The sequence below is a fragment of the Triticum aestivum genome, unplaced genomic scaffold, assembly GCF_018294505.1.
Source record: "Triticum aestivum cultivar Chinese Spring unplaced genomic scaffold, IWGSC CS RefSeq v2.1 scaffold132571, whole genome shotgun sequence".
NCBI lineage: Eukaryota > Viridiplantae > Streptophyta > Magnoliopsida > Poales > Poaceae > Triticum > Triticum aestivum.
Window position 1 is genome coordinate 1 of NW_025230740.1, and position 13,128 is coordinate 13,128.

At 48.8% G+C, this 13,128-nt stretch overlaps 26 non-coding genes across 26 annotated transcripts; all 26 read right to left on the minus strand.

The window, feature by feature from the left end:
* Positions 1-851: 851 nt before the first annotated feature.
* Positions 852-970, minus strand: LOC123175654 (5S ribosomal RNA). The gene has a single exon (XR_006488063.1). It is a non-coding gene; the product is annotated as a 5S ribosomal RNA (ribosomal RNA).
* A 367-nt stretch (positions 971-1,337) lies between these two features.
* On the minus strand, positions 1,338-1,456 carry LOC123175658 (5S ribosomal RNA). The gene has a single exon (XR_006488066.1). It is a non-coding gene; the product is annotated as a 5S ribosomal RNA (ribosomal RNA).
* Positions 1,457-1,823: 367 nt separating this feature from the next.
* Positions 1,824-1,942, minus strand: LOC123175645 (5S ribosomal RNA). The gene has a single exon (XR_006488054.1). It is a non-coding gene; the product is annotated as a 5S ribosomal RNA (ribosomal RNA).
* A 367-nt stretch (positions 1,943-2,309) lies between these two features.
* On the minus strand, positions 2,310-2,428 carry LOC123175650 (5S ribosomal RNA). Its single transcript, XR_006488059.1, has one exon. It is a non-coding gene; the product is annotated as a 5S ribosomal RNA (ribosomal RNA).
* Positions 2,429-2,795: 367 nt separating this feature from the next.
* On the minus strand, positions 2,796-2,914 carry LOC123175657 (5S ribosomal RNA). The gene has a single exon (XR_006488065.1). It is a non-coding gene; the product is annotated as a 5S ribosomal RNA (ribosomal RNA).
* Positions 2,915-3,268: 354 nt separating this feature from the next.
* LOC123175659 (5S ribosomal RNA) lies at positions 3,269-3,387 on the minus strand. Its single transcript, XR_006488067.1, has one exon. It is a non-coding gene; the product is annotated as a 5S ribosomal RNA (ribosomal RNA).
* Positions 3,388-3,754: 367 nt separating this feature from the next.
* LOC123175642 (5S ribosomal RNA) lies at positions 3,755-3,873 on the minus strand. Its single transcript, XR_006488051.1, has one exon. It is a non-coding gene; the product is annotated as a 5S ribosomal RNA (ribosomal RNA).
* A 368-nt stretch (positions 3,874-4,241) lies between these two features.
* Positions 4,242-4,360, minus strand: LOC123175660 (5S ribosomal RNA). The gene has a single exon (XR_006488068.1). It is a non-coding gene; the product is annotated as a 5S ribosomal RNA (ribosomal RNA).
* A 367-nt stretch (positions 4,361-4,727) lies between these two features.
* On the minus strand, positions 4,728-4,846 carry LOC123175646 (5S ribosomal RNA). The gene has a single exon (XR_006488055.1). It is a non-coding gene; the product is annotated as a 5S ribosomal RNA (ribosomal RNA).
* Positions 4,847-5,213: 367 nt separating this feature from the next.
* Positions 5,214-5,332, minus strand: LOC123175633 (5S ribosomal RNA). Its single transcript, XR_006488044.1, has one exon. It is a non-coding gene; the product is annotated as a 5S ribosomal RNA (ribosomal RNA).
* Positions 5,333-5,699: 367 nt separating this feature from the next.
* On the minus strand, positions 5,700-5,818 carry LOC123175634 (5S ribosomal RNA). The gene has a single exon (XR_006488045.1). It is a non-coding gene; the product is annotated as a 5S ribosomal RNA (ribosomal RNA).
* Positions 5,819-6,185: 367 nt separating this feature from the next.
* On the minus strand, positions 6,186-6,304 carry LOC123175652 (5S ribosomal RNA). Its single transcript, XR_006488061.1, has one exon. It is a non-coding gene; the product is annotated as a 5S ribosomal RNA (ribosomal RNA).
* A 367-nt stretch (positions 6,305-6,671) lies between these two features.
* On the minus strand, positions 6,672-6,790 carry LOC123175649 (5S ribosomal RNA). The gene has a single exon (XR_006488058.1). It is a non-coding gene; the product is annotated as a 5S ribosomal RNA (ribosomal RNA).
* A 367-nt stretch (positions 6,791-7,157) lies between these two features.
* Positions 7,158-7,276, minus strand: LOC123175648 (5S ribosomal RNA). The gene has a single exon (XR_006488057.1). It is a non-coding gene; the product is annotated as a 5S ribosomal RNA (ribosomal RNA).
* A 367-nt stretch (positions 7,277-7,643) lies between these two features.
* LOC123175651 (5S ribosomal RNA) lies at positions 7,644-7,762 on the minus strand. Its single transcript, XR_006488060.1, has one exon. It is a non-coding gene; the product is annotated as a 5S ribosomal RNA (ribosomal RNA).
* A 367-nt stretch (positions 7,763-8,129) lies between these two features.
* On the minus strand, positions 8,130-8,248 carry LOC123175647 (5S ribosomal RNA). Its single transcript, XR_006488056.1, has one exon. It is a non-coding gene; the product is annotated as a 5S ribosomal RNA (ribosomal RNA).
* A 363-nt stretch (positions 8,249-8,611) lies between these two features.
* Positions 8,612-8,730, minus strand: LOC123175643 (5S ribosomal RNA). The gene has a single exon (XR_006488052.1). It is a non-coding gene; the product is annotated as a 5S ribosomal RNA (ribosomal RNA).
* Positions 8,731-9,097: 367 nt separating this feature from the next.
* Positions 9,098-9,216, minus strand: LOC123175656 (5S ribosomal RNA). The gene has a single exon (XR_006488064.1). It is a non-coding gene; the product is annotated as a 5S ribosomal RNA (ribosomal RNA).
* Positions 9,217-9,583: 367 nt separating this feature from the next.
* LOC123175653 (5S ribosomal RNA) lies at positions 9,584-9,702 on the minus strand. Its single transcript, XR_006488062.1, has one exon. It is a non-coding gene; the product is annotated as a 5S ribosomal RNA (ribosomal RNA).
* Positions 9,703-10,069: 367 nt separating this feature from the next.
* Positions 10,070-10,188, minus strand: LOC123175644 (5S ribosomal RNA). Its single transcript, XR_006488053.1, has one exon. It is a non-coding gene; the product is annotated as a 5S ribosomal RNA (ribosomal RNA).
* A 367-nt stretch (positions 10,189-10,555) lies between these two features.
* Positions 10,556-10,674, minus strand: LOC123175635 (5S ribosomal RNA). The gene has a single exon (XR_006488046.1). It is a non-coding gene; the product is annotated as a 5S ribosomal RNA (ribosomal RNA).
* Positions 10,675-11,041: 367 nt separating this feature from the next.
* Positions 11,042-11,160, minus strand: LOC123175636 (5S ribosomal RNA). Its single transcript, XR_006488047.1, has one exon. It is a non-coding gene; the product is annotated as a 5S ribosomal RNA (ribosomal RNA).
* A 367-nt stretch (positions 11,161-11,527) lies between these two features.
* On the minus strand, positions 11,528-11,646 carry LOC123175637 (5S ribosomal RNA). The gene has a single exon (XR_006488048.1). It is a non-coding gene; the product is annotated as a 5S ribosomal RNA (ribosomal RNA).
* A 367-nt stretch (positions 11,647-12,013) lies between these two features.
* On the minus strand, positions 12,014-12,132 carry LOC123175632 (5S ribosomal RNA). The gene has a single exon (XR_006488043.1). It is a non-coding gene; the product is annotated as a 5S ribosomal RNA (ribosomal RNA).
* A 367-nt stretch (positions 12,133-12,499) lies between these two features.
* Positions 12,500-12,618, minus strand: LOC123175640 (5S ribosomal RNA). The gene has a single exon (XR_006488049.1). It is a non-coding gene; the product is annotated as a 5S ribosomal RNA (ribosomal RNA).
* Positions 12,619-12,985: 367 nt separating this feature from the next.
* Positions 12,986-13,104, minus strand: LOC123175641 (5S ribosomal RNA). The gene has a single exon (XR_006488050.1). It is a non-coding gene; the product is annotated as a 5S ribosomal RNA (ribosomal RNA).
* Positions 13,105-13,128: the final 24 nt, after the last annotated feature.

The following is a 13,128-nucleotide window of genomic DNA, read 5'->3' on the forward strand; positions in this document are numbered from 1 at the left end:
CTGTTGGCTTGTATGACTGTATGACTTGTATGTTGGGTCGTGAGATCCGTACCTTTGTGTATGATATGTATGGCTCCCTGAGCCTTAAATAAAGTACTTGTGTCATAGAGTCATGTTGTGATGCTTCGTTGTATTTGCACATATCGAGCATATTGTGTGTATGATTGAAATGCTTGGTATGTGTGGGATCTGACTATCTAGTTGTTTATCTTTAGTAGCCTCTCTTACCGGGAAATGTCTCCTAGTGTTACCGCTGAGCCATGGTAGCTTGCTACTGCTCTGGAACACTTAGGCTGGCCGGCATGTGTCCTTCTTCGTTCCTGTGTCTGTCCCTTCGGGGAAATGTCACGCTTTGAGTACCGGAGTCCTGCTAGCCCAGTGCTACAGCCCGGACCCACTTGCTGATGACCGACACGATCGAAGCTGGGTCATGGATGCCTGTCCCTGTAAGTCTGTGCCACTTTGGGTTTTCGACTAGTCATGTCAGCCCGGGCTCTTTATCATATGGATGCTAGCGACACTATCATATACGTGAGCCAAAAGGCGCAAACGGTCCCGGGCAAAGGTAAGGCGACACCCGTGGGAATACCGTGCGTGAGGCCGCAAAGTGATATGAAGTGTTACCGGCTAGATCGATGTGACATCGAGTCGGGGTCCTGACACCGCAGCAACACGAGTTTTTTCCACCCCTTTCAGAACGCGCTCTTCGCGCCACAAAGCCACCCCAAGACGCGCGAGCAATGAGCATCGAGCTTAAACATATCGCAAACGTCAAACATAATATAACGGGATTAATATATATCGCGCACGTGCGACATGTTTGTCACAAGGCGCAAAAAATAATTATAAAAGGAATGCAACACGAGGACTTCCCAGGAGGTCATCCATCCTAGTACTACTCTCGCCCAAGCACGCTTAACATCGGAGTTCTGATGGGATCCGGTGCTTTAGTGCTGGTATGATCGCATCCGACATGTTTCCCCGTCTTCGTCCCTTATGCTTGCCACTCCCAGGTCCGCTCCAAAGACGATTCTACATTCTCACTACCATTACAACCGCTCCCTAACAATGGATAATGTCCTATACTACTTACTCTCCCGCTCAATCACGGAGACGAGTTTTTCACGGTTTCCACCCCTCCCTCCATACCGCAGCAACACGAGTTTTTTCCACCCCTTTCAGAACGCGCTCTTCGCGCCACAAAGCCGCCCCAAGACGCGCGAGCAATGAGCATCGAGCTTAAACATATCGCAAACGTCAAACATAATATAACGGGATTAATATATATCGCGCACGTGCGACATGTTTGTCACAAGGCGCAAAAAATAATTATAAAAGGAATGCAACACGAGGACTTCCCAGGAGGTCACCCATCCTAGTACTACTCTCGCCCAAGCACGCTTAACTTCGAAGTTCTGATGGGATCTGGTGCTTTAGTGCTGGTATGATCGCATCTGACATGTTTCCCCGTCTTCGTCCCTTATGCTTGCCACTCCCAGGTCCGCTCCAAAGACGATTCTACATTCTCACTACCATTACAACCGTTCCCTAACAATGGATAATGTCCTATACTACTTACTCTCCCGCTCAATCACGGAGACGAGTTTTTCACGGTTTCCACCCCTCCCTCCATACCGCAGCAACACGAGTTTTTTCCACCCCTTTCAGAACGCGCTCTTCGCGCCACAGAGCCGCCCCAAGACGCGCGAGCAATGAGCATCGAGCTTAAACATATCGCAAACGTCAAACATAATATAACGGGATTAATATATATCGCGCACGTGCGACATGTTTGTCACAAGGCGCAAAAAATAATTATAAAAGGAATGCAACACGAGGACTTCCCAGGAGGTCACCCATCCTAGTACTACTCTCGCCCAAGCACGCTTAACTTCGGAGTTCTGATGGGATCCGGTGCTTTAGTGCTGGTATGATCGCATCCGACATGTTTCCCCGTCTTCGTCCCTTATGCTTGCCACTCCCAGGTCCGCTCCAAAGACGATTCTACATTCTCACTACCATTACAACCGTTCCCTAACAATGGATAATGTCCTATACTACTTACTCTCCTGCTCAATCACGGAGACGAGTTTTCCACGGTTTCCACCCCTCCCTCCATACCGCAGCAACACGAGTTTTTTCCACCCCTTTCAGAACGCGCTCTTCGCGCCACAAAGCCGCCCCAAGACGCGCGAGCAATGAGCATCGAGCTTAAACATATCGCAAACGTCAAACATAATATAACGGGATTAATATATATCGCGCACGTGCGACATGTTTGTCACAAGGCGCAAAAAATAATTATAAAAGGAATGCAACACGAGGACTTCCCAGGAGGTCACCCATCCTAGTACTACTCTCGCCCAAGCACGCTTAACTTCGGAGTTCTGATGGGATCCGATGCTTTAGTGCTGGTATGATCGCATCCGACATGTTTCCCCGTCTTCGTCCCTTATGCTTGCCACTCCCAGGTCCGCTCCAAAGACGATTCTACATTCTCACTACCATTACAACTGTTCCCTAACAATGGATAATGTCCTATACTACTTACTCTCCCGCTCAATCACGGAGACGAGTTTTCCACGGTTTCCACCCCTCCCTCCATACCGCAGCAACACGAGTTTTTTCCACCCTTTTCAGAACGCGCTCTTCGCGCCACAAAGCCGCCCCAAGACGCGGGAGCAATGAGCATCGAGCTTAAACATATCGCAAACGTCAAACATAATATAACGGGATTAATATATATCGCGCACGTGCGACATGTTTGTCACAAGGCGCAAAAAATAATTATAAAAGGAATGCAACACGAGGACTTCCCAGGAGGTCACCCATCCTAGTACTACTCTCGCCCAAGCACGCTTAACTTCGGAGTTCTGATGGGATCCGGTGCTTTAGTGCTGGTATGATCGCATCCGACATGTTTCCCCGTCTTCGTCCCTTATGCTTGCCACTCCCAGGTCCGCTCCAAAGACGATTCTACATTCTCACTACCATTACAACCGTTCCCTAACAATGGATAATGTCCTATACTACTTACTCTCCCGCTCAATCACGGAGACGAGTTTTCCACGGTTTCCACCCCTCCCTCCATACCGCAGCAACACGAGTTTTTTCCACCCCTTTCAGAACGCGCTCTTCGCGCCACAAAGCCGCCCCAATGAGCATCGAGCTTAAACATATCGCAAACGTCAAACATAATATAACGGGATTAATATATATCACGCACGTGCGACATGTTTGTCACAAGGCGCAAAAAATAATTATAAAAGGAATGCAACACGAGGACTTCCCAGGAGGTCACCCATCCTAGTACTACTCTCGCCCAAGCACGCTTAACTTCGGAGTTCTGATGGGATCCGGTGCTTTAGTGCTGGTATGATCGCATCCAACATGTTTCCCCGTCTTCGTCCCTTATGCTTGCCACTCCCAGGTCCGCTCCAAAGACGATTCTACATTCTCACTACCATTACAACCGTTCCCTAACAATGGATAATGTCCTATACTATTTACTCTCCCGCTCAATCACGGAGACGAGTTTTCCACGGTTTCCACCCCTCCCTCCATACCGCAGCAACACGAGTTTTTTCCACCCCTTTCAGAACGCGCTCTTCGCGCCACAAAGCCGCCCCAAGACGCGCGAGCAATGAGCATCGAGCTTAAACATATCGCAAACGTCAAACATAATATAACGGGATTAATATATATCGCGCACGTGCGACATGTTTGTCACAAGGCGCAAAAAATAATTATAAAAGGAATGCAACACGAGGAATTCCCAGGAGGTCACCCATCCTAGTACTACTCTCGCCCAAGCACGCTTAACTTCGGAGTTCTGATGGGATCCGGTGCTTTAGTGCTGGTATGATCGCATCCGACATGTTTCCCCGTCTTCGTCCCTTATGCTTGCCACTCCCAGGTCCGCTCCAAAGACAATTCTACATTCTCACTACCATTACAACCGTTCCCTAACAATGGATAATGTCCTATACTACTTACTCTCCCGCTCAATCACGAAGACGAGTTTTCCACGGTTTCCACCCCTCCCTCCATACTGCAGCAACACGAGTTTTTTCCACCCCTTTCAGAACGCGCTCTTCGCGCCACAAAGCCGCCCCAAGACGCACGAGCAATGAGCATCGAGCTTAAACATATCGCAAACGTCAAACATAATATAACGGGATTAATATATATCGCGCACGTGCGACATGTTTGTCACAAGGCGCAAAAAAATAATTATAAAAGGAATGCAACACGAGGACTTCCCAGGAGGTCACCCATCCTAGTACTACTCTCGCCCAAGCACGCTTAACTTCGGAGTTCTGATGGGATCCGGTGCTTTAGTGCTGGTATGATCGCATCCGACATGTTTCCCCGTCTTTGTCCCTTATGCATGCCACTCCCAGGTCCGCTCCAAAGACGATTCTACATTCTCACTACCATTACAACTGTTCCCTAACAATGGATAATGTCCTATACTACTTACTCTCCCGCTCAATCACGGAGACGAGTTTTCCACGGTTTCCACCCCTCCCTCCATACCGCAGCAACACGAGTTTTTTCCACCCCTTTCAGAACGCGCTCTTCGCGCCACAAAGCCGCCCCAAGACGCGCGAGCAATGAGCATCGAGCTTAAACATATCGCAAACGTCAAACATAATATAACGGGATTAATATATATCGCGCACGTGCGACATGTTTGTCACAAGGCGCAAAAAATAATTATAAAAGGAATGCAACACGAGGAATTCCCAGGAGGTCACCCATCCTAGTACTACTCTCGCCCAAGCACGCTTAACTTCGGAGTTCTAATGGGATCCGGTGCTTTAGTGCTGGTATGATCGCATCCGACATGTTTCCCCGTCTTCGTCCCTTATGCTTGCCACTCCCAGGTCCGCTCCAAAGACGATTCTACATTCTCACTACCATTACAACCGTTCCCTAACAATGGATAATGTCCTATACTACTTACTCTCCCGCTCAATCACGGAGACGAGTTTTCCACGGTTTCCACCCCTCCCTCCATACCGCAGCAACACGAGTTTTTTCCACCCCTTTCAGAACGCGCTCTTCGCGCCACAAAGCCGCCCCAAGACGCGCGAGCAATGAGCATCGAGCTTAAACATATCGCAAACGTCAAACATAATATAACGGGATTAATATATATCGCGCACGTGCGACATGTTTGTCACAAGGCGCAAAAAATAATTATACAAGGAATGCAACACGAGGACTTCCCAGGAGGTCACCCATCCTAGTACTACTCTCGCCCAAGCACGCTTAACTTCGGAGTTCTGATGGGATCCGGTGCTTTAGTGCTGGTATGATCGCATCCGACATGTTTCCCCGTCTTCGTCCCTTATGCTTGCCACTCCCAGGTCCGCTCCAAAGACGATTCTACATTCTCACTACCATTACAACCGTTCCCTAACAATGGATAATGTCCTATACTACTTACTCTCCCGCTCAATCACGGAGACGAGTTTTCCACGGTTTCCACCCCTCCCTCCATACCGCAGCAACACGAGTTTTTCCCACCCCTTTCAAAACGCGCTCTTCGCGCCACAAAGCCGCCCCAAGACGCGCGAGCAATGAGCATCGAGCTTAAACATATCGCAAACGTCAAACATAATATAACAGGATTAATATATATCGCGCACGTGCGACATGTTTGTCACAAGGCGCAAAAAATAATTATAAAAGGAATGCAACACGAGGACTTCCCAGGAGGTCACCCATCCTAGTACTACTCTCGCCCAAGCACGCTTAACTTCGGAGTTCTGATGGGATCCGGTGCTTTAGTGCTGGTATGATCGCATCCGACATGTTTCCCCGTCTTCGTCCCTTATGCTTGCCACTCCCAGGTCCGCTCCAAAGACGATTCTACAGTCTCACTACCATTACAACCGTTCCCTAACAATGGATAATGTCCTATACTAATTACTCTCCCGCTCAATCACGGAGACGAGTTTTCCACGGTTTCCACCCCTCCCTCCATACCGCAGCAACACGAGTTTTTTCCACCCCTTTCAGAACGCGCTCTTCGCGCCACAAAGCCGCCCCAAGACGCGCGAGCAATGAGCATCGAGCTTAAACATATCGCAAACGTCAAACATAATATAACGGGATTAATATATATCGCGCACGTGCGACATGTTTGTCACAAGGCGCAAAAAATAATTATAAAAGGAATGCAACACGAGGACTTCCCAGGAGGTCACCCATCCTAGTACTACTCTCGCCAAAGCACGCTTAACTTCGGAGTTCTGATGGGATCCGGTGCTTTAGTGCTGGTATGATCGCATCCGACATGTTTCCCCGTCTTCGTCCCTTATGCTTGCCACTCCCAGGTCCGCTCCAAAGACGATTCTACATTCTCACTACCATTACAACCGTTCCCTAACAATGGATAATGTCCTATACTACTTACTCTCCCGCTCAATCACGGAGACGAGTTTTCCACGGTTTCCACCCCTTCCTCCATACCGCAGCAACACGAGTTTTTTCCACCCCTTTCAGAACGCGCTCTTCGCGCCACAAAGCCGCCCCAAGACGCGCGAGCAATGAGCATCGAGCTTAAACATATCGCAAACGTCAAACATAATATAACGGGATTAATATATATCGCGCACGTGCAACATGTTTGTCACAAGGCGCAAAAAATAATTATAAAAGGAATGCAACACGAGGACTTCCCAAGAGGTCACCCATCCTAGTACTACTCTCGCCCAAGCACGCTTAACTTCGGAGTTCTGATGGGATCCGGTGATTTAGTGCTGGTATGATCGCATCCGACATGTTTCCCCGTCTTCGTCCCTTATGCTTGCCACTCCCAGGTCCGTTCCAAAGACGATTCTACATTCTCACTACCATTACAACCGTTCCCTAACAATGGATAATGTCCTATACTACTTACTCTCCCGCTCAATCACGGAGACGAGTTTTCCACGGTTTCCACCCCTCCCTCCATACCGCAGCAACACGAGTTTTTTCCACCCCTTTCAGAACGCGCTCTTCGCGCCACAAAGCCGCCCCAAGACGCGTGAGCAATGAGCATCGAGCTTAAACATATCGTAAACGTCAAACATAATATTACGGGATTAATATATATCGCGCACGTGCGACATGTTTGTCACAAGGCGCAAAAAATAATTATAAAAGGAATGCAACACGAGGACTTCCCAGGAGGTCACCCATCCTAGTACTACTCTCGTCCAAGCACGCTTAACTTCGGAGTTCTGATGGGATCCGGTGCTTTAGTGCTGGTATGATCGCATCCGACATGTTTCCCCGTCTTCGTCCCTTATGCTTGCCACCCCCAGGTCTGCTCCAAAGACGATTCTACATTCTCACTACCATTACAACCGTTCCCTAACAATGGATAATGTCCTATACTACTTACTCTCCCGCTCAATCACGGAGACGAGTTTTCCACGGTTTCCACCCCTCCCTCCATACCGCAGCAACACGAGTTTTTTCCACCCCTTTCAGAACGCGCTCTTCGCGCCACAAAGCCGCCCCAAGACGCGCGAGCAATGAGCATCGAGCTTAAACATATCGCAAACGTCAAACATAATATAACGGGATTAATATATATCGCGCACGTGCGACATGTTTGTCACAAGGCGCAAAAAATAATTATAAAAGGAATGCAACACGAGGACTTCCCAGGAGGTCACCCATCCTAGTACTACTCTCGCCCAAGCACGCTTAACTTCGGAGTTCTGTTGGGATCCGGTGCTTTAGTGCTGGTATGATCGCATCCGACATGTTTCCCCGTCTTCGTCCCTTATGCTTGCCACTCCCAGGTCCGCTCCAAAGATGACTCTACATTCTCACTACCATTACAACCGTTCCCTAACAATGGATAATGTCCTATACTACTTACTCTCCCGCTCAATCACGGAGACGAATTTTCCACGGTTTCCACCCCTCCCTCCATACCGCAGCAACACGAGTTTTTTCCACCCCTTTCAGAACGCGCTCTTCGCGCCACAAAGCCGCCCCAAGACGCGCGAGCAATGAGCATCGAGCTTAAACATATCGCAAACGTCAAACATAATATAACGGGATTAATATATATCGCGCACGTGCGACATGTTTGTCACAAGGCGCAAAAAATAATTATAAAAGGAATGCAACACGAGGACTTCCCAGAAGGTCACCCATCCTAGTACTACTCTCGCCCAAGCACGCTTAACTTCGGAGTTCTGATGGGATCCGGTGTTTTAGTGCTGGTATGATCGCATCCGACATGTTTCCCCGTCTTCGTCCCTTATGCTTGCCACTCCCAGGTCCGCTCCAAAGACGATTCTACATTCTCACTACCATTACAACCGTTCCCTAACAATGGATAATGTCCTATACTACTTACTCTCCCGCTCAATCACGGAGACGAGTTTTCCACGGTTTCCACCCCTCCCTCCATACCGCAGCAACACGAGTTTTTTCCACCCCTTTCAGAACGCGCTCTTCGCGCCACAAAGCCGCCCCAAGACGCGCGAGCAATGAGCATCGAGCTTAAACATATCGCAAACGTCAAACATAATATAACGGGATATATATCGCGCACGTGCGACATGTTTGTCACAAGGCGCAAAAAATAATTATAAAAGGAATGCAACACGAGGACTTCCCAAGAGGTCACCCATCCTAGTACTACTCTCGCCCAAGCACGCTTAACTTCGGAGTTCTGATGGGATCCGGTGCTTTAGTGCTGGTATGATCGCATCCGACATGTTTCCCCGTCTTCGTCCCTTATGCTTGCCACTCCCAGGTCCGCTCCAAAGACGATTCTACATTCTCACTACCATTACAACCGTTCCCTAACAATGGATAATGTCCTATACTACTTACTCTCCCGCTCAATCACGGAGACGAGTTTTCCACGGTTTCCACCCCTCCCTCCATACCGCAGCAACACGAGTTTTTTCCACCCCTTTCAGAACGCGCTCTTCGCGCCACAAAGCCGCCCCAAGACGCGCGAGCAATGAGCATCGAGCTTAAACATATCGCAAACGTCAAACATAATATAACGGGATTAATATATATCGCGCACGTGCGACATGTTTGTCACAAGGCGCAAAAAATAAATATAAAAGGAATGCAACACGAGGACTTCCCAGGAGGTCACCCATCCTAGTACTACTCTCGCCCAAGCACGCTTAACTTCGGAGTTTTGATGGGATCCGGTGCTTTAGTGCTGGTATGATCACATCCGACGTGTTTCCCCGTCTTCGTCCCTTATGCTTGCCACTCCTAGGTCCGCTCCAAAGACGATTCTACATTCTCACTACCATTACAACCGTTCCCTAACAATGGATAATGTCCTATACTACTTACTCTCCCGCTCAATCACGGAGACGAGTTTTCCACGGTTTCCACCCCTCCCTCCATACCGTAGCAACACGAGTTTTTTCCACCCCTTTCAGAACGCGCTCTTCGCGCCACAAAGCCTCCCCAAGACGCGCGAGCAATGAGCATCGAGCTTAAACATATCGCAAACGTCAAACATAATATAACGGGATTAATATATATCGCGCACGTGCGACATGTTTGTCACAAGGCGCGAAAAATAATTATAAAAGGAATGCAACACGAGGACTTCCCAGGAGGTCACCCATCCTAGTACTACTCTCGCCCAAGCACGCTTAACTTCGAAGTTCTGATGGGATCCGGTGGTTTAGTGCTGGTATGATCGCATCCGACATGTTTCCCCGTCTTCGTCCCTTATGCTTGCCACTCCCAGGTCCGCTCCAAAGACGATTCTACATTCTCACTACCATTACAACCGTTCCCTAACAATGGATAATGTCCTATACTACTTACTCTCCCGCTCAATCACGGAGACGAGTTTTCCACGGTTTCCACCCCTCCCTTCATACCGCAGCAACACGAGTTTTTTCCACCCCTTTCAGAACGCGCTCTTCGCGCCACAAAGCCGCCCCAAGACGCGCGAGCAATGAGCATCGAGCTTAAACATATCGCAAACGTCAAACATAATATAACGGGATTAATATATATCGCGCACGTGCGACATGTTTGTCACAAGGCGCAAAAAATAATTATAAAAGGAATGCAACACGAGGACTTCCCAGGAGGTCACCCATCCTAGTACTACTCTCGCCCAAGCACGCTTAACTTCGGAGTTCTAATGGGATCCGGTGCTTTAGTGCTGGTATGATCGCATCCGACATGTTTCCCCGTCTTCGTCCCTTATGCTTGCCACTTCCAGGTCCGCTCCAAAGACGATTCTACACTCTCACTACCATTACAACCGTTCCCTAACAATGGATAATGTCCTATACTACTTACTCTCCCGCTTAATCACGGAGACGAGTTTTCCACGGTTTTCACCCCTCCCTCCATACCGCAGCAACACGAGTTTTTTCCACCCCTTTCAGAACGCGCTCTTCGCGCCACAAAGCCGCCCCAAGACGCGCGAGCAATGAGCATCGAACTTAAACATATCGCAAACGTCAAACATAATATAACGGGATTAATATATATCGCGCACGTGCGACATGTTTGTCACAAGGCGCAAAAAATAATTATAAAAGGAATGCAACACGAGGACTTCCCAGGAGGTCACCCATCCTAGTACTACTCTCGCCCAAGCACGCTTAACTTCGGAGTTCTGATGGGATCCGGTGCTTTAGTGCTGGTATGATCGCATCCGACATGTTTCCCCGTCTTCGTCCCTTATGCTTGCCACTCCCAGGTCCGCTCCAAAGACGATTCTACATTCTCACTACCATTACAACCGTTCCCTAACAATGGATAATGTCCTATACTACTTACTCTCCCGCTCAATCACGGAGACGAGTTTTCCACGGTTTCCACCCCTCCCTCCATACCGCAGCAACACGAGTTTTTTCCACCCCTTTCAGAACGCGCTCTTCGCGCCACAAAGCCACCCCAAGACGCGCGAGCAATGAGCATCGAGCTTAAACATATCGCAAACGTCAAACATAATATAACGGGATTAATATATATCGCGCACGTGCGACATGTTTCTCACAAGGCGCAAAAAATAATTATAAAAGGAATGCAACACGAGGACTTCCCAGGAGGTCACCCATCCTAGTACTACTCTCGCCCAAGCACGCTTAACTTCGGAGTTCTGATGGGATCCGGTGCTTTAGTGCTGGTATGATCGCATCCGACATGTTTCCCCGTCTTCGTCCCTTATGCTTGCCACTCCCAGGTCCGCTCCAAAGACGATTCTACATTCTCACTACCATTACAACCGTTCCCTAACAATGGATAATGTCCTATACTACTTACTCTCCCGCTCAATCACGGAGACGAGTTTTCCACGGTTTCAACCCCTCCCTCCATACCGCAGCAACACGAGTTTTTTCCACCCCTTTCAGAACGCGCTCTTCGCGCCACAAAGCCGCCCCAAGACGCGCGAGCAATGAGCATCGAGCTTAAACATATCGCAAACGTCAAACATAATATAACGGGATTAATATATATCGCGCACGTGCGACATGTTTGTCACAAGGCGCAAAAAATAATTATAAAAGGAATGCAACACGAGGACTTCCCAGGAGGTCACCCATCCTAGTACTACTCTCGCCCAAGCACGCTTAACTTCGGAGTTCTGATGGGATCCGGTGCTTTAGTGCTGGTATGATCGCATCCGACATGTTTCCCCGTCTTCGTCCCTTATGCTTGCCACTCCCAGGTCCGCTCCAAAGACGATTCTACATTCTCACTACCATTACAACCGTTCCCTAACAATGGATAATGTCCTATACTACTTACTCTCCCGCTCAATCACGGAGACGAGTTTTCCACGGTTTCCACCCCTCCCTACATACCGCAGCAACACGAGTTTTTTCCACCCCTTTCAGAACGCGCTCTTCGCGCCACAAAGCCGCCCCAAGACGCGCGAGCAATGAGCATCGAGCTTAAACATATCGCAAACGTCAAACATAATATAACGGGATTAATATATATCGCGCACGTGCGACATGTTTGTCACAAGGCGCAAAAAATAATTATAAAAGGAATGCAACACGAGGTCTTCCCAGGAGGTCACCCATCCTAGTACTACTCTCGCCCAAGCACGCTTAACTTCGGAGTTCTGATGGGATCCGGTGCTTTAGTGCTGGTATGATCGCATCCGACATGTTTCCCCGTCTTCGTCCCTTATGCTTGCCACTCCCAGGTCCGCTCCAAAGACGATTCTACATTCTCACTACCATTACAACCGTTCCCTAACAATGGATAATGTCCTATACTACTTACTCTCCCGCTCAATCACGGAGACGAGTTTTCCACGGTTTCCACCCCTCCCTCCATACCGCAGCAACACGAGTTTTTTCCACCCCTTTCAGAACGCGCTCTTCGCGCCACAAAGCCGCCCCAAGACGCGCGAGCAATGAGCATCGAGCTTAAACATATCGCAAACGTCAAACATAATATAACGGGATTAATATATATCGCGCACGTGCGACATGTTTGTCACAAGGCGCAAAAAATAATTATAAAAGGAATGCAACACGAGGACTTCCCAGGAGGTCACCCATCCTAGTACTACTCTCGCCCAAGCACGCTTAACTTCGGAGTTCTGATGGGATCCGGTGCTTTAGTGCTGGTATGATCGCATCCGACATTTTTCCCCGTCTTCGTCCGTTATGCTTGCCACTCCCAGGTCCGCTTGAAAGACGATTCTACATTCTCACTACCATTACAACCGTTCCCTAACAATGGATAATGTCATATACTACTTACTCTCCCGCTCAATCACGGAGACGAGTTTTCCACGGTTTCCACCCCTCCCTACATACCGCAGCAACACGAGTTTTTTCCACCCCTTTCAGAACGCGCTCTTCGCGCCACAAAGCCGCCCCAAGACGCGCGAGCAATGAGCATCGAGCTTAAACATATCGCAAACGTCAAACATAATATAACGGGATTAATATATATCGCGCACGTGCGACATGTTTGTCACAAGGCGCAAAAAATAATTATAAAAGGAATGCAACACGAGGACTTCCCAGGAGGTCACCCATCCTAGTACTACTCTCGCCCAAGCACGCTTAACTTCGGAGTTCTGATGGGATCCGGTGCTTTAGTGCTGGTATGATCGCATCCGACATGTTTCCCCGTCTTCGTCCC